The sequence below is a fragment of the Coptis chinensis genome, chromosome 3 (genome assembly GCF_015680905.1).
Source record: "Coptis chinensis isolate HL-2020 chromosome 3, ASM1568090v1, whole genome shotgun sequence".
Taxonomy (NCBI): Eukaryota; Viridiplantae; Streptophyta; class Magnoliopsida; order Ranunculales; family Ranunculaceae; genus Coptis; species Coptis chinensis.
Genome location: NC_141458.1, coordinates 97,748,314 through 97,772,307, shown reverse-complemented (window position 1 = coordinate 97,772,307; position 23,994 = coordinate 97,748,314). Strand labels below are relative to the sequence as shown.

Sequence of the window (23,994 nt, the reverse complement as noted above, 5' to 3'; positions counted from 1 at the left end):
ATTTCCAGGGTCTAAAGGGTAAAGGTATAAAACAGTATTAGATGAGAAATTGGGAATAAGAAGGGTAGTGGAGTAATTTTGTTTTCTTTGTTTGAGTAGTGGATTTGAGGGAGCAATAGAAAATTTCCAGACACGTAGCCAGTCACTAAACCGGGCCAAAATGCATGTCACCGTAGAATTACTCTTATAAGACTCCCTAACTGGAGAGTGGAGACCAATTCAAGGATGTGCATCGGACCCGATTTGTAGATAATGCAGATAAAAGGGACTAGGGTAATTAATGGTATCATAATTTATCATTACTACTTTTGTTTTAATACACTAGTAAACTCCAGCGCAAATGAGGTGGTTTGAATAGGAGGGTAATAAAGAAAAATGATATGGCATGGTCTTGTGATATCATGATTTTTGAGTTTGATAGATTGTATAAGTGGGTGGCTCCTAATGATCAATAAGAAAGTAAGGGACGCAGTGAAAAATTGAGATTCTTGGGTATTAATTAGTGAGTGTTTGTAATTTGTAATTAATTATTCTTTTATTAGTGGACATAGGCATCGCCCGAACCACATTAAAACTTTTGGTCTCTTCAGATTGTATATGTATGGTTCACTTTTCCAATTGCTATAGAGAAACACCCCAAAACCAAAATCGTATAGAGGGGGCTTTCCACATATAGGTGCACCATCCAAATTCCAACAATTATATATGCACCTTTAAATTGATTACAATGTTATATGTAAAGAGTAATTCTACGAAGACATGCATTTTGTCCTGGTTTAGTGACTGGCTACGTGTTTGGCAATTTTCTACTGCTCTCTCAAATCTACTACTCAAACAAATAAAACAAAATTACTCTACTACCCTTCTTATTCCCAATTTCTCATCTAATATTGTTTTATACCCTTAGACCCTGGAAATTGAAATTCCCCATCACTCAAGAACATAAAATTAGAAGAAAATTTTATTTGAGAACTGGGTTTGCTGGAAAAGATGATTTCAAAAATTTATTAATGAAAAAGGGTTTTCACAAGTTTTGCACTTGTAAAGAGATTTTGTCTCCAATCAGAACATAAAGATATCATCCTCTCTTTTTTTTTTAAAAAAAATAGAGCTTCTAGAGTGCAACTGTTGTACTAGTATGCAGACATGAGGGGCCTTGATTCCAGTACATCTTGGAGGAATACGCACGAACCCTTGCCTGATGAGTGGCCCAGATGTGAGAGTACACCTACAGCATGCGTATGCTAGATTTTGCATTAAAAAAAAAACCAACAGTTGGTATTGTTCAGTGTTCATCGGTGGAAGAGAGAAGGAGAGTTGAGAGTCAATGTTACCTAATACCTACAATTACAAAGGAAGGGATTGGGGGCTATTTTCGGTTTTTTATTTTTTTTGTAACATGGGAAAGAGGTTAAAAAATCAGAAGTAGCTTGCCACGTCATCCATGTCACTAAACCAGGCCAAAAATAATGTCGCCCTAGAATTATTGGTCTTATAAACTTTTGTAAATAAAAAATAATTGTGTATTGATTTACAGTTTACTACATACTTTTACTGTGTGCCTTAAAAACTGACGGACGTTACTCATGTTAAAACGGTCCGGCTGTCAGAACCACATATCGTTAAAATCAAGTGGTTTTCTTTTCTAGCTTTTAACAATGACACGATCCCATGAACCTAAAACCAAGATGGATTAGAGCCACGTGCTGTATTACACCAGTGGAAGCTATCACATAACTAGGAGGGAGGCGAATTTTAGCGCGGACTCTGCCGCTAAGCATGGTGCTACTCTAAACCAAGAGGAGCATGTATGGAGTAGACAATCATTTGTTCCTATACTAGAAAACCCGAACCAGATCTATTATAGGTTTGTTTAAAACCGTATTTCTTCTGTGCCCATGATGTAAATCAACTTGTATCACCTTTACTCTATTTATATTTAATACTAGCTTTTATGCCCGACCTATGGTCAGGCCTGCTACATTGATAGTTAACGATAATAAATCCTTAAGTCCATTAGAAAAAATAATATATGTACATTGATTGTTATTGTTTCAATATCCCAAAGTCCACTTGATCCTTATTTGTTTGAAAATCAAAACTTTAGTTTATTTCATTAACTTATAGATAAGAAAAATTAATGGGTTTTCAAGAGGGAGAAAAAAACTTGATATTGAAACAATTTGAAAGAGTCTTGTAGCGACAGAGAAAGTGTGAGAGTTTGTATTCTTGTGATAGGAGATGAGAAAGAGAGATATGGAAAGAATGGTTTTCTTTTGGACCTTTTTTGTTTATTTCCCTTAATGATAAAGACTACCATCAAACAATGTGCAACATTGGCTAAAAGGTTGAGCTTCAACAACCAAGTTAAGCAAGGTACTCAGTAATCAGTAAATCATATTGAAGAAAAGCTCAGAAAGCGAATATGAGACAATGGGCTGAACACAATCAATTCAAAGAATATAGGTAAAAAAACACCACTGAAAGAATGTTTCTATAACCACCATGGAAATATAGCCAACATAGAATATGATATGTCCGTTGAACAGCCCAACTAAAAGACTCCAATGAAATTGACTACCAACATATGTTGCATATTGGAAATATTGGAAAGACAATTGACAAAGTATGTATGTTGCAATAAGCTTCATCACAAATAGTTTAAATGAAAGACAATGAGTTTAATGTAGGTATATTATCCCTTGGAATAACAAAAATATCTAATAAAAATAACTTTCAACATATAACTTGAACATTTTTTTTTTTGACACTATAGTGATTAAAAGGTTTTCACCCTCCCTTTTATTATTAATCTCTTTGGAAACAAAATTGCCATGTCATAGTAGGCCATTTATTTAGTCTAGCTAGAACTTCCCTTCTCCTACATTCCAATTTCTCCTTTGTGTCAATAAGGCTCTCGAAATTTGAATCATATGACACGTGTAACTTATTCCCAAGAAACATAAACTCATCCAATTTCCTCTTTGCAAATCTTGCATTGCTGACTTGTAAAAACTTATTCCTTTCCTCCAGCTTGAGACCGTGCAAGGGACTTTATGGCCGCATCCAAGTTCAACTTCAATGAACAAATGTGTCAGCCGTTCTGTATTGCCTAATGCTGAAACATAGAAAAATTGAAATTTTAAATCAAAACACTTATGAGTCTCAAATTTGGTAGTTAGGCCTTTTACAAACTTAAGTTATAATCAATTAATATAATCCTACACTATTAGATATTAGGGATAAATAAGCAAAAGGGCCTATACTTAACAAAATGGTACTTCAACATATTAGGGCGATACATTTATAGAACACTTCGAAAGACTTTTCTTAATGTTGAGTTGATAAGAACTACTGTTAATATCCATTTCCCATTGCCTATTATAAGTAGAACCAACTAAGGAAAAAAAAATACAATAGAGACTTACCTTCAGTTTGCACAACTTAAGTTTTAGTAGACTTCTGCAACTAATTCATTGGTAGAAAAACCCATCCAGAGTGATACTTAACATAATTTCGACATTGAAACGATTTGAAAGAGTCTCTAATTTGCGAACACCCCACCTCTAAATACCTATATATATATATTAAAGAAACTCATATATATTTCATCAAAAAAAGTTAATGCACATATGCAAGACAAATTCAAAAGAGTGGTAGGCTTAACATGAGTTTGTACCTATAGTCCCGAAGTTTTTATTGGAACTAAGAAGCTGTAGTTGCTAACGTATTCCCATTTGATTGAAAGTGGCTACCGATGAAGAAACTTGGCATAAAACCGTAGTCTTTGCTGCCAAGATGGCTGAGACCACACACTTTAAAGAAATAAATCCATCTAGATTTCCAAGTAGCATTAGATCCAAAGAAAAATCAGCAGTGGTAGCAGTCGATGTACACAAAAAATCATTAGATGATATGTAGCAAAATAGGAAGGTGTTGCTCATGCCAAATCTGCAAATGCATCACACACTTTATAGTCATTTAGTATTCCTGTAAGTGAAACAATCACAAAGAAGATATCCAAAGTTCATAAACTGGTTTTCATAGTTGAAAAAGTATGTGCAATTTAGGGAAAGGAGTTATGCAAAACGCACACAATATTAAACAACCAATTATACTCAGCGTAATAACCAAGACAAAGGTACATAAAAAAAAAAAAAAAACCACTTTAATTTGTCATCTGAACTTTTGTATCTACTTCACCGATATGTTCCTAGATTCAGTGTGGCTTCTTTACTAATATTACCGCTAGCAGATGACTATATATACTAAACTAAGAATACCAGCCTTTATAGAATCTCATTGCACCCATAATTGCTACGTGCATTGTTGTTGCTTCTTTTAATTTTTTTGCATACCGATGAAAATCGCATAGATTTATTAGCAAGGCCTATCAATGATTAAAGAGGTCAAGTCAAGAGGCATAAAGATTTTGTCATTAGCGGACATGTTGGATTACCTTATCGGTGAGAGAACCATGAATTGGAGGTGTAGCGAAAAACTTCATGTCCGGACAGATTGTAACTACTACTTTTGCACTAAAAGCAATGCCAACAGCCAATCCCAGGTAAGTAACTCTGTCTCCAACAGCAAGAGAAGTCACTGCGCTGCCAACTTCTTCAACAGCTTCAGCACACTCATGACCAATGATCGTTGGCTCTTCCACTAAAAAAGCTCCACGCCTCATATGCTACATAATTTCAATTATATTTTGCATTAGTGAAAGACAATTTAAATTTCCCTGGAAAAAGTATTTAGTGTGTATTAATTAACATAAATTGCAAGATCAAATCTAAGAGAAGTAAGATTGTTACCTTCAACTGGTAGTGAACATCACTTCCACCTACAACTTTTATTTTGATCTTAACATCATTCGGACTTGCAATCAGATCAAGTAAATTAAATGTAAAAAACACATGACTATGTTAAGTATACATCATGAAAAAAGGTTGGATGCATGAAATAGAAGATCATATCGTTGGGCTAAAAAGAAAAAGAAAGAGAGTCAGTACATACCAACAACAAGAAGTTTGAATGGTTGAATTTTGAGATTGTCAACACCTAGAAGCCATTCAACATTGTTTTCTTATTCAAGTACTCCTGCTTGTGCAGATGAATATCTTCTCTATTATGGTTTGGTGAACTTGCTGAATTTTGTGTGTCGTTGAACTGTTGAGGTCGAAGGATGTCAAGATAGCACTACTGGAAGAAAGAGAAACAGTAATAAACATAACTAAGAATATATTTGTCTCCACTTCTAAGATGATGGGTGACACCTATTAGGACCTTTGCAAATTGAAATGAAAGTAGATAAATTAGTTCATATTCCTATTTTCTCTCTCTTTCCAATAATGTATTCGAAAATAGAACTTCAAATCATAAAAACTGAAGAAGTTAGCCCTGTGGTAAGTCTATGTCATTCAACTTTCTTGCAAATTGCAAATGAGTAAACAATAGCTTATGAAGGCATGAATTGAAATGGAAATATTCAATCAAAATATTTTTAACGCATTGAAATAAAAAATTTGTAATGAAATAAACTTGAACAAACTTTATAGGATCTTTCGTGTATCCGAGAATTCGATAGCAGTCATCAGTCTACGATACACGATTTAAGATATAGCCATTTCAAATGATGAAGTAGATAAAATGAACCTAAAAAACACCAAAGCAAGGACTATAAGTAGATTATTCAAACTAGTGCAACAACTTCACACTTCACCTGATGCCCATGGTAAATATACTAAATGCAATCAATAATATACGTAGAACATTTTTTTCTTTCCAGATTTAGTCTAAAGAGGGGTGGGTACTCGCTCAGCAAGGGAGTTCTTGCTTGGTCATAAGGATTTGATTAAAGTCGGGTAGCTGTCTCTTTGATCTGAACAAAAAGAAGAAGAATCCAATTAACGATTATGAGAGATTACCGAGTAGTGGGAGCAACAACCTGCTCGATCTATTTATGAAATACTTATTACATCATACACCGATACGACACCTGTTCTAAAAAAATTGCTTCTATATTTTATCTCGTATAAAAGATCTTCTTAAATCACGCTCACTTTGCAAGAGCGTTTGCACATGGAACATGTATCAAACTAAGTAGAGTTGTGTTATCACTCACCTTGACACCTTCAGAAAGCCTTGAGCTGCAAGCAATTTTTTCCAATTTCCCATTGCATCATTGATAGTGTTCCATCTACATAGTCATGAACTTGAAAAGTATTACAGTCACATGCTTCATGTTTCGACCAAATATGATCAAAACACTAAGTGGTGACGAAAGAGACGAAGAACGTAGAAAAGTAGTTAGAAAAATAATGGTGACCGGGAGAATGATGAGACTGTACCTTGCGGTTGCCTACGTACCCAAATTATCAATGGGATCAAGTCTCAAGAACATAGTTCTGTATGAAAAATAGTATTGCATTTATATGTGTAGAGTAGCAATTTCTTGTAGCTCAAGTAATTGTAATTGAACATGACTCTTAATTGATGATTATCTCTTTGATACGAAATGAATCTTGACATAAATTAATGTACGTAAGTGGTAAGCCATGTGGCTAGGGTTCAACCTTAGACACATGAGTTAATGAGCCTGTACATTGATCCATGGTATTGCAAATTGGGTTTTAACCCTGTCGATTAAACGAATAAAGTGGAGACCCCTACTAATGGACGTTTGCCACGTAGGTGGGGGTCGAAACACCGCCCCCTCTTTGGCATGTGAACGAAGTTCATATGGCAAAGAAGAGAAAAGAATATCAACAAGGAAAAATAATGAGAAAAGAATAAGCAGAATGAATAACCAAGAGTGATGTGAATTTAAATGAATGATATATGTGAAAATGTAATGTTGATAAATATGCGTGAAAGGTGAATTATTGTCGCGATAGGATAATGATAAAAGAAAGTGTACTGGTATATAGAAACGGAAAAGAAAATGAATTGTACTTGCTTGGGAATAATGGGAGTTGGAAATAACTGAGGACTCCTGAAGAATTGGATGGTGTTTGTGTGTCGACTTCGGTGTTGTTATGACGCACCTTTAGATATGGGAGCTGCTATTGCTAACAAGCAATAGTGTAATAAAAAGACTTGGACGTAATTGGTGAAAGGAAAAGGACTAAAAAAAGAATAATAAAGTAATTTGAATTTGAACAGTACATGTGACTTAACAATAAAATGGAGGTGGACCACACATGCTGAGAAGAATACATCTTAGAGCATCTTTAGGAGTGATATCAACCTAGCACCAAACACCAAATTTCAACTTTGGTGTTTTTTCAACTTCAAGAGAGCTACATGTTGATGAAAACACCAAAAAAACACCAAACCAAACACCAATATTTGGTTCCAGGTTTGATGCTGTATCAAATCACTCACGTGGTTTGGGCTTGGGCTGGTAAATGGGCTTCTATGGCGCGGTTTTGGCAAAACAGCGTGGACTTGGAAACTTCTATGGGGTGTGTTGAAAAACCGCGTTTACAACAACGGGCAAAAAATGGCTATATCTTTCCAACCCTATAAATTGAAACACTCACCCCATAGTTTTACACTCACTTCTTTTCTCTACTCTCTACTCTCTACTCTCTACTCTTAAAACAACAATGAGTCAAGAACCAAAATCAAAATCTAGAAGGGCTTCATGGATACAAGAAGAAGATATTGCTCTCACCAATAGTTGGCTACAAGTTAGTCAAGATGGTGTAGTAGGAAATGAGCAAAAGTCGAACGATTTTTGGGCTAGAATTCTAAATGCATTTCATGCAAATTTATGAAGAATGACCGAACGCAACTTGACGGGTATGAAACACCGTTGGACTCTCATTCAAGCTAATATCAACAAGTTTCATGCTATTCTTTCTAAGATTCAAGCATCTCCTCTAAGTGGCTATAATGACAATATGATTGTAAGTATTTACTTTTTATTTGTTATTTTGATTCACAAATATATTTTTCAATTCTAATTTAGTTTTTGCTTAATTGGTAGGTTGAGGAAGCAATAAGTGCATATGTGATGCATAATGGGGTTTGGAAGTGGATGCGATACTATAATATGGTGAAAGACTCACCCAAATGGAAGAGGTTATAGTTGAGAAATGATTTGCATCCCACCAAAAAGTCAAAGTAAAACAGTGGGGAAGGAGGTTCATCAATTCCAATATCAACTGTGACAACTCAACCAATGGATTATGATCCACACCAAGTTCATGGGCTTGAGGATAGACCTCTTGGAAAGAAAGAAGACAAGAAAAGAAGACAAAAAGAGAAAGAAGAAGGTGATTCTAAAGTGGAGGAATCCGCTAAAAAACTTAATGATTTTCTGGTGGAGCTTTCTAAAACCACCAAAGAAGGTTATGAATTGGAAGCTCAAAGACGGTTGAAGAAAGATGAGATGGAATTCGAAAAACTTCAATTGAAGAAAAGTTCGATGGATTGGAAGCTCCAAATCCAAAAAGAAAAACTTCAATTGAAGAAAGATGCTCTCTGAGTTCGAGAAGATGAAAATAATGCTAAAAATACTAGGAATGAAATTAGAAGGATTACCCAAGACGAGCAATGAAATTTGGCAACTCAAAGGGCAGAAATTTTACAAAAAATGAATAATCGACTTGGCAATATCACTGGTAGTAGTCAAAGTAGTGCATAGTCTAAATTTGAGTTTGTATGTCTTTTAATTTGAGTATTTTAATTTGTCTTTTAATTTATGTCTTTTAATTTATGTCTTTTAATTAATGACGTACTTTAATTTGAGTTTGTATTTTGATTTTAATTGGAATGTACTTTAATCTTTAATTAAATATTTTCTTTTAATTTAAAGTTGATACTTTTTATCATTCTAAAAATAATTCGGCAGAGTCTACTTTGTATTTTCAAAATTCTCATATACACAAATCCTTTCATAAAACTACAAATACATAGAAATAAACTTGGAACACAAATACATAGAAATTGAAACGATAAATAAACACAAAGTCCAAATGAAGTGCAAATAGAAATAGAAATCAAGTCTGACCATGCCGCCCACGCCTATTCCACAAATGCTCGACCAAGTCATTCTTCAATCTATCATGAACAACTTTTGAACGAACCCTCTCGACGCCAAATGCCCAACGAGATAAAACAAAATGGCGTTGATCTTCAGATGCACCTTTTCTACTTGGTATTTCCAAATCAGGAATATACTGCGGGATATCCGTTTCACGTTCATCTTCTACAATCATATTGTGTAAAATGATGCAAGCCCTCATAACAGTAGCCATGTTCTCCAAATACCATAACCTGCACGGATTCGCTAAAATTGCCCAACGCAATTGTAATATACCAAATGTCTGCTCTATGTTTTTTCTAGCAGCTTCTTACTTCTTTGCAAAATGTTTGTCTTGTGCAATTGTCAGTTTAGCAATCGTTTGAATCAAGGTGGCATAATTAGGATAAATACCGTCAGCCAAATAATAGCCCATATCATAATGATGGCCATTCACAGTGTAGTTACAAGGAATAGCTTCATTATTGACTATATCATCAAATATTGGTGAGCGGTCAAGCATATTAAGATCATTGTGAGAACCCGCCATTCCAAAAAAAGCATGCCAAATCCATGCGTCACGATCGGCAACTGCCTCCAAAATCACTGTTGGTTTATGCTTATGGCCAGTGTGAGACCCTTGCCACACGGATGGGCAATTCTTCCATTGCCAGTGTATGCAATCAATGCTTCCTAGCATTCCAGGTCATCCGCGTTCCTCAGACTCTTTAAGCAAATGTTGAATATCTGCAGCATTTGGTTTGTGCAAGTATTCACCTCCAAAAATTCTAATAATTCCATCACAGAAATAGCACATGCATTCATGAACAGTTGGCTCAGCAACATGTAACATATCATCTACTAGATCAGCTGCAATCCCATAAGCAAGCATTCGTATAGCAGTAATTACTTTTATTTTTGGGTTAATCCCAAACTTACCCGCACAATTAGCTTTTTGTTGAAAATATGGTACATTATGATTAAGATGATTGAAAATACGAGTAAATAATGACCCAACCCATACCTAAATCGGCGCCGAAAGTCGGTCACGAAATATAGGATTTTGCACGAAGTAGTTAGCATTTACACGAGCGGTGTTGCCTCGATCGACGATTCTTACATTTTCTTCCTTTCTTCGAACCACCATGCGGTCTATAAGAAGACTCCGCTTCTTGCTGACGCAATAAACTCAGACGATGTCGAACCAAAGGTAGAGCAACAATAGCCACTAATTTACGAGTTTTAACTGCAGTGTTATTATTTGAAGAGCTCGAGCTTGAACTCGAGCTCGATGAAGAATCAGATGAAGATGAATCAGAAGAAGATGAATGATCCATTGAAAAATCGTCAAGAGTTTTGGTAGTGTTTTTTTTTTGGTTCAAAGAGATGAGTTTAGATGGGAGTGAACATGAAAAATGAAGAGAACATCGCATGACCAAGAGGGTTAAATGGATATATCACGGGTGTTCTCGAACACCATGCGGTTTTCAAAAACCGCGAGGGCTTGGGCCTATCGGTTTTGGGCTTTAGCTATATATGCGGTTTTGCCAAAACCACGTAGTTGCTTGGTGAAAATTTGATGTTGCTCCTAAAGTTGCTTGGTGTTTTTTTGGTTCAAAATTTTGGTGTTTTTTTGGTAGCTCTCCTAAAGATGCTCTTAGAATTGGAATCCCATTTGGAATTGAAGATGGTGGCAGAAGAGTAATAAGAGGAAAAGAAATTAAAGGTCAACATACCAAAAGCAAAAAATAAAGTGAAGACGATGGGAATTGCCTGCGAAACTAAACAATACAGGTGGTGTGAAATGACGTTTATGTTTATATATGAAACCGTCTCAAAAACAAGACTTGGAATAAGGGACTTAGAATGATAGTTGAACTATGAATAGTAATAGAATAACAGGACAACTATTATTGTATAATAATAGAAGAACGGTAAATCTATGGTGCGCAGGGTGTAGAGAATCTGGACCACTCACACACAAGGGGTGAGGGTGTATTGCATCACGAAGTACTGCATCTATGGTCTCTTGGGGACTGCGCACCATACATCCTGCGCACTGAAGACATGCTCATAGAAAAAACCTATATGAAGTCGGTCTAAAACGCATCCTATATATTTGGAAAAACAAGAGCTAGACGTTAAAAAATAACGATCGGCAAGGAGTGGGATGATGAACTTGGAATTTGAGAAATAGAAAGTGATAAAAAATAGCAGTAAAGTTGGGCCTGGAATATATACCGGATGAGATAGATTTTTGAAGAAGACCATGAACCACAAGCGGTGCGACAAGTCATGATGCGGTAAGGAACGGGAATACAATGTGCAAACGGAAAAAGGCGGTGTGATATGGTTGCAAGACGAAAAGGTGTGATATGGTTGCAAGACGAAAAGGTTAGTATAGTTCTTACTTGGTTATGTTTGTTGTTTGAAATTTGGTATATAAGATTCGTATATGGCGATGAAAAGATTAAAAAAAGACGACGATACTTTCAAGAGAATATTAAAGGATGTTAATGGTAGATTTTTGTCTTGGTTATAATGCGAAATAAACAAGGTTTTATCATATGAACTATATGAAGCAATCAAAGTGACAAAAACAAGGTATGGTGTCATCCAATTACTAAGTATATGGGGTATAGGTTGGGCATGTATAGAATTGGTTCTGGTCGAAAAGGAATTAGTAAAGCATTTAGAAGTCTACTATCTATATACTAAAGTAGAGACCTTTAAATGAGGATTTTCTCTCTCCTATGTGGCACTCTAATATGAGAGTTAGCCTTTTCTGTATCCAATGTGGCACTTTAATATGAAAGATAATATTTTCTAATAGCCTATAATCCCACGTACATTGAACCTTTTTGGATAGTTTGAATGTATTTTTAATTATTATATTTAGGGAGTTTGAGTGTATTTCTAATTCTTATATATTTGATCAAATAAAAAAAAAATGTATAAAAAAAATAGGTGATTTGTAGAAAGTAATTTCCTATTACGAATCAAACACTTTTAGTGTTCCAATTTTTATATATTTGATCAAATAAAAAAAATTGCAAAACAATAGGTGATTTGTAGAAACTAATTCTCTATTACAAATCATACAGTTTTAGTGTCTATGATAAAGCACCGACTTATTTCGAATATATCCATAACACGACTTCAAAACATAGTTAAAAACAATTATACAAAAAATAACATCACAAAATATATAATAGAAAAAAAAATAACGGCAAAGCAATAATGACAAATATTTTAAAATATATATAATATTGATTGAAACTAACGTAAAAAAACAATTAACGGGGAACTGAAAACTGGATGCAAATGCATCGAACAAACCTCAAATAATATTTAACGGGAAATCGGAAACTGGATGCAAATGCAAGTATTAAACTAATCTTAAAAAGTAATTAATAGAAAATCAGAATATGGATAGAACTGCATTAAACTAACCTCAAAGAATAATTAACGAAAAATTAAAACTTGGATGCAAATATATCAAATTAACATCAAAAAATAATTGTCGAAAAATCAGAAACTAGATGCAAATGCATTGAGCTAACCCTCAAATATTAAATTAAAGGAAAATCAGAAACTGGATGTAGCTGCATTGAACTAACTTCAAAGAAAAATTAATTATAAATTAGAAACATAATGCAAATGCGTGGAACTAATCTTAAAAAATAATTAACGGGAAATCGGAAATCGGATGCAACTACACTAAACTAATCTCAAAAAATAAACTAGATGCAAAACCTCAAAAAATAATTAACGGGAAATCGTAAACTGAATGCAAACTCATTGAACTAACCTCAAACAATAATTAACGGGAAATCAGAAACTAGATGGAAATGCAACTTTATCAAATAATAAACGAGAAATCGGAAACTGGATGCAAATGCATTAAACTAATCTCACAGAATAATTAATAGAAAATCAGAAACTGGATACAAATGCATTGAACTAACCTCAAATAATATAACAATTAACAACATGAAATTGGAAATTAGATGCAAATGTATTGGACTAACCAAAAAGAAAAATTAACGAGAAATCAGAAACTGGATGCAACTGCATTGAACTGATCTCAAAAAATAAATAACGAAAATTGGAAATTGGATGCAACTGCATTGAACTAACCTCAAAATATAAATAACGGAAAATCAGAAATTGAATGCAAATGAATTGAACTAACCTCAAAATATAGTTGGGTTATATGTTATGGAAATGTCTCGATAAGTATAGTTTTGCATTTAAAATGATATTTATCTTATCTCTTTCCGTATGATTGGGAACTCCTTGCTATTTAAGTAGTTTTAATATATATGAACTTCGCCTTATTAGGCAATCTCACCAAACTTCAATCAAACTTCTATTATTAAACAACAAAATGAAGTTGAAGGGTTTTATCAAATGCAAGTTATTTTTTTTTAATGGAGAGTGATGATTTTACGTTATAAGAAATTTGATTGAGTGATCAATATAATATTAATATATAATTGTTCTGCATATTTGCAAATATTTTTCAGAATAATTAATATAACAACACCTGTTTGTACATAATCTTTGAAGATTCCACATAGTGAGTCATGCATAATTTAAATAATAATTAACGAAAAATCGGGAACTGTATAATCTTCGATGATCCTATGCACATAGTTAATTAAGCATAATTTACTTTTTATGTTATGTTTGCAAGGACACTACAGATGGATCAGTAGAAGTTGGCCGGTATTATACACCACATTGGATAACTATAAGGAAATCGGAAACTGGATTCAAATACATAACTGAACTCAAAGAGTAATTAACGGGAAATCGGAAACTTTATGCAAATTACATTAAACTAACGACAGAGAGTAATTAACGAGAAATTAGAAATTGGATGCAAATCCTTGAAAAATATTTAATGGAAAATCGGAAACGATATGCAAATACATACATCAAAGAAACCTCAAATAATAATTAATGTGAAACCGGAAACTAGATGCAAATGCATTGAACTTAACTCAAAAAATAATTAACATAAAATCAAAAACACATGCAACTGCATTGAACTAACCTCATAGAATAATTGGTGGAAAATCGGAAACTAAATGCAAATGTATTGAAATAACCTCAAAGAATAGTTAACGGAAAATTAGAAACCGGATATAATTGTATCTAACTAACCTAAAATCATAAATAATCAAAAACTAGATGCAGATGTATTAAACTAACCTTAAAGAGTTATTAATGGAAAATCGGAAACTGGATCCAAATGCAATAAACTAATCTCAAAGACTAATTAACGAAACATTAAAAAATGGATGAAACTGCACTGAACTAACCTAAATGAATAATTAACGGAAAATTATAAATTTGATGTAACTGCATTGAACTAACCTCAAAAAATAATTAATGAGAAATCGGAAACTTGATGCAAATGCATTGAATTAACCTCAAAAAACAATTAACATAAAATCGGAAATTGGATGCTGCATTGAGCTAACCTCAAAGAATAATTAACAGAAAACCAAAAATTAGATGCAACTGTATTAAACTAAAATCAGAGATTAACTAACGGGAAATCCGAAATTGGATGCAAATGCATTGAAATAACTTCAAAAAATAGTTAACTAGAAATCAGAAGTCGGATGTAACTGCATCACACTGACCTCAAAGCACAAATGTCCACTTTTTTAGCCTCCTCACATGAGTAATTACAAGTAATTAGGAACCTAAAACAAAAGTGAGTTTATAAAAATAGACTCTTATATGTATGCAAACTGTATAGAAATTGTAAACTATCGAACTAACCTAGAAAAACAATTAACGGGAAATCAGAAACTGGATGCAGATGTATTGATTTAACCTCAAAGAATAATTAACTTGAGATTGGAACCTGGATGCAAATGCAATGAACTAATCTCAAACACTAATTAACGAAACATCGAAAACTAGATGCAACTATAATGAATTAACCTTTTAATGAATAACTAACGAAAATCATAAAATGGATGCAATTGCAATCAACTAACCTCAAATAATAATTAACAAAAAAAAAATCAGAAATTTGATAAAACTGCATTGAACTAATCTCAAAGAATAATTAATGAGAAATTAGAAACTTGATGCAACGTAATACATTAAACTAACCTCAAAGAATAATTAATGAAAAATAAAAAACTTGATGCAAATGCATTGAACTAATAACCCTAAAACATATTTGTATTATATGTAGGGGAATAAATGTCTCTACAAATATAGTTTTGCATTTCAAGTAGTGTTTATTATAATTATTTTATTGTGATTGGGAATGCCTTGCTATTCAAGTAGCTTCATTATTATCTTAAGCCATATTGGGCATTCTCACAAAACTTCAATCAAACTTTTATTATTAAACCTAACAATAAAAAGAAGTCGATGAGTTTTATTAAGGTTTGATGCTTCATTTTTATAGAGAGTGGTGCAAAAATTTAAATGAGTAATTAATATAATTTTCATATCTCATAGCTATGCATAGTTGCTAATATTTTTTAGAATAATTTAATATAATGGCACCCATTCGTAGGACACGTTCATGTGATAAATCTTTTCAAGTGGGAGTAGTGTATTCTTTGAGGATATGGAAACAATTAATCTGTTTTAATGATTTGTACACATTAGTACGTAAGCCGAACAGTAATGATTTACTGCTAAATCACCATAAATCTAATAAAACTATTATACAAGCTAGATCGAGTTTAAGATAATTTTATTTGAAAATTACGGATTAATATTCTAAACCACAAAGTGAAGAGGCTATCTCAATTTGATCCCTTAGTTTCCAAGTACTTATTCACCATAATCGCTGCTCATTAATGTATTTCGGTTTATTTTCAATAAAAATATATTCTGATTCGAAAATTTGCCGCTAAATCACCATAAATCTAATAAAATTATTATACAAGCTAGATCGAGTTTAAAATAATTCTATTTAAAAATTACGGTAGCAAATTTTCGAATCATAATATATTTTTATTGAAAATAAACCGAAATACATCAATGAGCAAAATGATTATGGTGCATAAATACTTGGAAAGTGAATAGACTATCTCAATATATTCTTATTCAAAATTTGTGTGAGACATTTTATAAAGCCTTTTTAGTACACAAAATATTTAATAGATCCCGAGCGTATGCCTGGGTCCAAAATCTAGTTAGAACTAAAAACGTAGTGCATGTGCACTCAATAAGCTATATATATGAACATGGTAAGAACTAGAAATTGGGTGAAAAAAGACTTGATAATGTGTATTGTATGTATACAAGGATCGCACAATATGAGTGTATGGCTCATGGAACGTAAGTGTCCACCCTTAATTGGGATAGAAGCTAGTAGTGTCCCACTTAAACTTGGTTTATTCGCGATTAGTTGTGCGAGGTGCGAATAAGATCTCACGAGAGAACATATAACAAGTATGTCATATGTCTTATTAGTTATTTTATAAGTTTGGTTAAGTCTGAAAGATTGACAAAAAGTTATTTTTGTTTTGCCGCAGATAGAAACGAAAGTGTTATACGAGTGAAAATTCCAAGAAGAGAAGTTTCGATTAATGTCTTAGAAGAATTAAATAAGCCGACAGAAAGGTTTGCTAAGAAAGTTTCGCTCAGAAGATTGCCTTAATTCCTTAAACGAAATAAAGAAAATTTTGCTCTGAAAGATTGGCTCAATGAAGCTGTCGGAATGATTCACTCAGAAAGATCGTCTCGTTGCCTTAGAAAAAATAATGAAGCTGTCAGAAAGTTTCAATTTGTTCGGAAAGATTCGCTCAGAAAAAGTGGCTCAATGCCTTAGAAAAAATAATGAAACTATTGAAAAAGTTCAAGTCGCTCGGAAAGATGCGCTCAGAAAAATATGCTCAATGCTTTAGAAAAAAGAATGAAGTTGTTGGAAAGTTTAACTCAGAAAGTTTCTCTTAGAAAGATTGGCACAATGCCTTAGAAAAACTAATGAAGTTGTCAAAAAAATTCGCTTGGAAAGTTTCTCGTAGAAAGATCGGCACAAGGCCTTTAGAAAAAAAAAAAAAAAAAAAAAACAAAACTGTCGAAAATATTTGCTCGAAAAGTTTCGCTCAGAAATATCGGCATAATGCCTTAGAAAATATTTTGAAGCTGTCAGAAATTTTCGCTCATAAAATTTCTCGTAGAAAGATCGGCACAATGCCTTAGAAAAAATAATGAAGCTGGCAGAGAGTTTCACTTGAAACGGAAAGATTTGTACGAGTTGTATAAGCGAAAAATTGGTAAGGAAACATTAGATTTTCCCAAAAACTAATGATTATGTGATTGTGTGAATGTAATACTATAAGACTAAAAATTCTTGTGATGAAAATAAAAATAAAGTATGGGATTGCTATTTAATATTGTTGTTGTGTTAGAGAACGTATTTGCAGAAAACTGACAGTGTTGTTGATTTATATAGTTGAAATTAAATAGAACGAGACGCCCCCATGTAGAGAAAAAAAACCCCCAATGCTAACTTAAGCGGGCAAAAATTAGACAAAGCGAAATAAAAGCGGTCAAACTTAGACTGACGAAGCTAAACGCGGTAACTTCGTCAGATTTTGTCATAGCGATAATAACGAACTAAGCGAGTGTAAAAGCGTTCAAACTTAGACTGATGAAGCTAAACGTGGTAACTTTGTCAGATTTTTTTGTAGCGATAGTAATGAACTAAGCAAGCGTAAAAGCGTCCAAACTTAGACTGACGAAGCTTAACGTGGTAACTTTGTCAGAGTTTGTCGTAGCGATAGTAACGAACTAAGCGAGCGTAAAAGCGTTCAAACTTAGACTTACGAAGCTAAACACGGTAACTTCATCAAATTTTGTCGTAGCGATAGTAACGAACTAAGCAAGTGTAAAAGCGTTCAAACTTAGACTGACGAAGCTAAACGTGGTAACTTTGTCAGATTTTGTCATAGCGATAGTAACGAACTAAGCGAGCGTAACAGCGTTCAAACTTAGACTAATGAATCTAAACGTGGTAACTTCATCAGATTTTGTCGTAGCGATAATAACGAACTAAGCGAGCGTAAGAGCATTCAAACTTAGATTGACAATGCAAAACGTGATAACACCGTTAGATTTTGTCATAACGATAGTAACGTACTAAGCGAGCGTAAGAGCGTTCAAACATAGATTGACAAAGCTAAACGTGGTAACTTCGTCAGATTTTGTCGTAGCGATAGTAACGTACTAAGCGAGTGTAAAAGCGTTCAAACTTAGACTGACGAAGCTAAACGTGGTAACTTCGTCAGATTTTGTCGTAGCGATAGTAACATACTAAGCGAGCGTAAAAGCGTTCAAACTTACATTGACGAAGTTAAATGCGGTAACTTCATCAGATTTTGTCGTAGTGATAGTAACGAACTAAGCGAACGTAACAGCATTCAAACCTGGACTGACGAAGCTAAACGTGGTAACTTCATCAGATTTTGTCGTGAAATGCGATAACAAAGAACAAAGCGAAAAAGAGCGTTCAAACTTAGACTGACGATGCTAAATGTGATAACGCTGTTAGATTTTGTCGTAGCGATAGTAACATATTAATCGAGCGTAAGAGCGTTCAAACTTAGACTGACAAAGCTAAACGTGGTAACTTCGCCAGATTTTGTTGTAGCGATAGTAACGTAAAAGCGTTCAAACTTAGACTGACGAAGCTAAACGTGGTAAAGCCGTCAAAACTTAAAAGCGAGCATAAAAGTGTTCAAACGTAAACGGGTAACTTCATAAGATTTTGTCGTAGCGATATTAACGAACTAAGCTAGTATAAAAGCGTTCAAATTTAGATTGACGAAACTAAACATGGTAACTTCGTCAGATTTTGTCATAGCGATAGTAACGTACTAAGCGAGCGTAAAAGCGTTCAAACTTAAACTGACAAAACTAAACGTGGTAACTTGGTCAGATTTTGTCGTAGCGATAGTAACGAACTAAGCAAGCGTAAAAGCGTTCAAACTTAGATTGACGAAACTAAACGTGGTAACTTCGTCAGATTTTGTCGTAGCGATAACAATGTTGTGATGGAAACAAAATTATACCATTAGAACTGAAGTGAAAGAAATACTTTATTGATCACCAAATATTGAAAAGTGCAAAGATAATAACGGAAAAGAAACTATTGAACTAGAAACAGACTAACAAATTTTTATCCGTTTTTTCGTTCAACTTGTTTATTTTGTTCGCTCACTTAGTAAAATAATTTGTTACAACGAGCAATAAATGAACACTACCAGGGGTTGGCGAAAATAAACCAACAATGTCAATGCCCCATTTCACAATTGACCAAGGTTTATGGATTGGATGACACTTCATCGTGAGAAGTTTGACCCATATCATACATCATGTTTTTGATAAGGCACACATTTCTCGGACAAACGCGTAACATCCTTTGGCATGTATGACCACCAATACCATTGGGTCATTGCTATGTGAGCGAGACTTCGCCCCCGGGAGTGGTGTTCACATAGTCCTAAATGAATTTCTTCGAGGCCTAGTAAATCGTTTGTTCTGCTCAAACAACGAAGGATAGGATTGAGACTTGTGCCACTGCGATAGAATTTTTGGTCATCAAGAATTCTGGAGCATCGTCAGCTGCATGATTGTCGTCGGTAGATACCGAGACAGTATTAGTGCCAAGCTCGTTAGAATCATCTAACAGCTAGCATAAGTGGTTAATCCAGTGTTGTCATGACAGTGACGACTTGATTTTTCACGGATAAGTATACGATAGAATCAAGATGCCTTACATCATAATGCGAGTACTGTACAATACTGATAGATGCAAAATTTCATGCAATTCGTTGAACTAAGTCCAAATAAACGTCCATTCTATCATTGCGAGCCGCATATTATCATTCAAAGTGGTTAGCGACTAACTTAGAATAATTAATCGTAACTTAGTTGCCCCCAGCAGAAGAGTTGTGTGTATACCGCATATAACAGTTTCATACTCGACCATATTATGTGAAGTGTCAAAACCCAAATATAGAGACCTCTCAATTATGTCTTCATTCAGTTTCAAGATGACAAAACCAAGACCGGAGGCAGACTTATTATGCGAACTATCGGTGTAAATCTAGCAATCAGCTGATATATCTGATAAATATTTCAAGTCATTGCCCCCGGGCGGTAATGAATTAATTAGGATCAACGTTTTCCTCATCGAGTAATGTGTTCGACATAGGAATATCATTAATAAGAAAATCAATCATTAGCGAAACCAAAGTTTGTCTCTATTTAATTGTACAAGTGTTAGAGACAATGTTGTAAGCTCTAAGGTAACTTTTCCATTCTGACTCAATTCATAGACATTATTGAAAAAACTTGCGCAAATGGATAGTCGATTATAAACTTTGATGATTCCTTCTTGGAAATAAGCTTAAGACGTCTTGCAACAAGAAACAAGGCCAATGCAGTTTTCTCAATGCAAGAATGCCTCGATTCAGCTGATATAAGCGTCTTGCTAACAAAGAATATGAGATGACTATCGGCACTATCAAATGACAATGAACAAATATGAATTGGAAATGTTTTGCTGAGATTCATGAAAAGTAACCAGTGTGAAGTCCGTATTTATTGTCTTGAACTCGTGGGTAACCATTGCGAACAACAAGAATCTAATCATCACCATGTAAACGATCCCACATGCTACGATGTCATTGGCGTGTGTTACATTGTGGTGTGACAGATACAACATCATCTTCGAGAGGAATGGTATGTTTTAGACGACGTTTGTAGTAGTTGTTATGTTTGTTGTACACTCGTGCACTTTTGAAGAAGTGTTTCTCGAGACATATGACGGATATTATCCGCAACAGATGACGAAGAATTTTCAGAGGCAATAACTTCGTGCCGAGTAATTTGGCGCATCGGTGGAACGGTAGCTGGGTCGCATGCAATCGGGTGTTGAAAAGGAATAGGAGGGAGTAGTCCAATACCGCCAGGTTGACCTTGAACCTCACATTCATGATGATCGTCAGTAAGTGCATCGAGAACTTAGGCTTGTCAAGTATTCGTCATAACTTTGGTAGAACGTGATCGTCGGTTTTGAATAAGAATCGTAGACGGTACCAATTATGTTTCGACCAAATATGATCAAAACACTAAGTGGTGACGAAAGAGACGAAGAACGTAGAAAAGTAGTTAGAAAATTATGGTGATCAGGAGAATGATGAGACTGTACCCTGCGGTTGCCTACGTACCCAAATTATCAATAGGATCAAGTCTCAAGAACGTAGTTCTGTATGAAAAATAGTATTGTATTTATATATGTAGAGTAGCAATTTCTTGTAGCTTAAGTAATTGTAATTGAACATGACTCTTAATTGATGATTATCTCTTTGATACGAAACGAATCTGGACATAAATTAATGTACGCAAGTGGCAAGCCATGTGGCTAGGGTTTCAGCCTTAGACACATGAGTTAATGGGCCTGTACATTGATCCATGGTATTGCAAATTGGGCTTTAGCCCTGTCGATTAAACGAATAAAGTGGAGACCTCTACTAATGGACGTTTGCCACGTAGGTGGGGGGGGTCGAAACACTTCACACCCAAGTTAAGCACTATACCACCGTTAACTAATCATCTAGAGGAGTTCATGAGGTTCATTCAATTCATGGGAATATGTGGAAGTTAAGATGTGTTAGGACTTAAGGTTGGTTTCAGTGAATATGCACCAAACAAAATGTACGTGCTGAAATTAAAGGAAGCTAATAATCAAACATTATTTGTAAAGCTATTTTTTTTTACGTCATTGCGGAATATGAAATTAGAAATATTCTAGTATATAGTAAGTCACTAAAACTACCAGCAGAAATATATAGTAATCTACTAAAACTACCAAGAAGGACAAAGATGAAAATAGAAAAGCATAACCGAATTAAATTATCACCTATTAGTCACTTAAACTAATGTGCAGTGTCAAGAGATTCAGTTTGTTACTTCAACGGATACTCTGCTTCACTTAATCTATTATATTCTTGAGAACAATTACGTAGTTAATGGTCGAGTTGTAAAAACAAATAAAATCGAAATTTTAAATAGCAAGTAAAGACCAACTATTATTTGATTGGAAATTCGTAATGCAACACCTGAATATGGTTTTAGTTTTGCACTATCTCTACTCATCCAAAAAAAAAGGTCTACTCTATCTCTCTTCCTGTTACTCGAGTCTTAGTTTATATGAACGGAAAGTGCGAAAAAAACTGGAGTTTAAATTGAAATATGTAAATTCCAAATTGAATTTATTACTACAAAAAATCTTCCATACTCATACCCTCGAGCAAAACATTTGAAAAAGAACAAAGTAAAAAGTAATACATAAACATGTCAATGCTAACCATTAAAATGGTAGGCCTCACACACTTGAGCTACAATCTGCAGATAAGTGTATGTACCATTCCATCTGTAGTATTGTTACCAGCATCAAGATCATCCTTCAGGTTGGGCATTCCAGACAATAACAAACCAAGGAAGCTTACCAAGACCTAGGGACCATCTTGCTTTGCTACATATAAAACCCAAAAGCTACAAAACATAAACATCAGTGAGAAATCACTACAGTCAAAATTCTTGTAACGTGGTTAATTATTATCAGTCCAGTTGTCAGTTGTTGCTACAGGCTTGGTATCTAGATGATGGGACTCTGATCGGAGATACATAATATATTGGTGGCGACAGCTTTGGGTATGATTCAGGAAGAAGGACGTTCTTATGGGCTGGTTCTTAATGTGGCTAAAACTGAGATATTTTGGCCATCACTGGATCCACGTCACTCCACTCCTGGTCTTTTTCCTTCAGATTTGTCCCGTCCTCAGCAGGGAGTCAAGTTGCTTGGAGGTGCGATCAGCACTGATTCATCCTTTGTCATGGGGCTTGCTCGCAAGCGTGTTGAAAAGGTTGTGTCTTTGATAGACCAGTTAGCTATATTGGAAGATCCACAGTGTGAGTTAGCTCTCTTACGTGCTTGTGCTGGGATCTCTAAGTTGGTTTTTGCGATTCGTACTTGTCCACCATCCCTTTTTAGAGAGACAGCTAAGACTTTTGATTGGCATCTCCGCAGTGTTCTCCAAGGTATTGTGGTTTTTGATGGTCCTAACTTCGGTGATTTGCAGTGGCGTTTATCAACACTCCCATTACATTTGGGTGGGTTAGGTATTTATTATGCCACTGATGTCTCTACTTTTGCGTTTGTGGCCTCCTATTGTCAGACATCTGAGCTTCAGAACCACATTCTTAGGAGTTGTGGGACAGTGCCTTTAGATGAGATTCTTGATGTTGCTAGCAGTGCATTGAGTCTTTGTCTACCCGATTTTGACCTCAGTTCTATGGCTGTGAATGCTTCTGTCCCCTCAAAACCACAAAAAGTTTTGGCAGAAGCGTTCTATGGTAAGATTGTTGTTGGTCTTGAGAGGGTGTTTGTGTTATCTGCTCGTCAGAAAGCAGTCATTGGATGCTTGCAGTCAGAACACGCAAAGGATTTTCTACTTGTTATTCCGATGGAGGGACTTGGACAGCGTATGTCGCCGGTGGAGTATTGTTCTATTCTCCGGTACCGTCTCATGATTCTTTTGTACTCTGATGGTGGTCTATGCCCTGTTTGCAAAAAGAGTAGACTAGATGCTTTCGGGGACCATGCAGCACATTGTCGACATTTTCCAGGTTTCAAATATCGACATGATCATGTCAGAGATATTTTATATGATGCATTTGGAGGGCTGGGTTACAGGTGAAGAAGGAGGCTCCCGTGAATTTTCTCACTGATCCGAATGAGGGAAGATCTACACTTCGGCCTGCGGATGTATTGATCTACAGTTGGTCTGAGGGGAGACATACATGTGTTGATGTAACTGGAGCCTCTCCATTGGTAGGGCTTGGGAATGAAGTCTTTGAGGTGGGTGAAGCAGCTAAGAGAGCATCGACAGGGAAGATGGAGA

At 34.8% G+C, this 23,994-nt stretch overlaps 1 long non-coding RNA gene across 1 annotated transcript; it reads right to left on the bottom strand.

The window, feature by feature from the left end:
• Positions 1 to 3,841: 3,841 nt before the first annotated feature.
• On the bottom strand, positions 3,842 to 5,254 carry LOC147511965 (uncharacterized). The gene is made up of 3 exons (XR_015217115.1): positions 4,815 to 5,254; positions 4,460 to 4,690; positions 3,842 to 3,951 (listed from the first exon to the last, which is right to left on the bottom strand). It is a non-coding gene; the product is annotated as an uncharacterized LOC147511965 (long non-coding RNA).
• Positions 5,255 to 23,994: the final 18,740 nt, after the last annotated feature.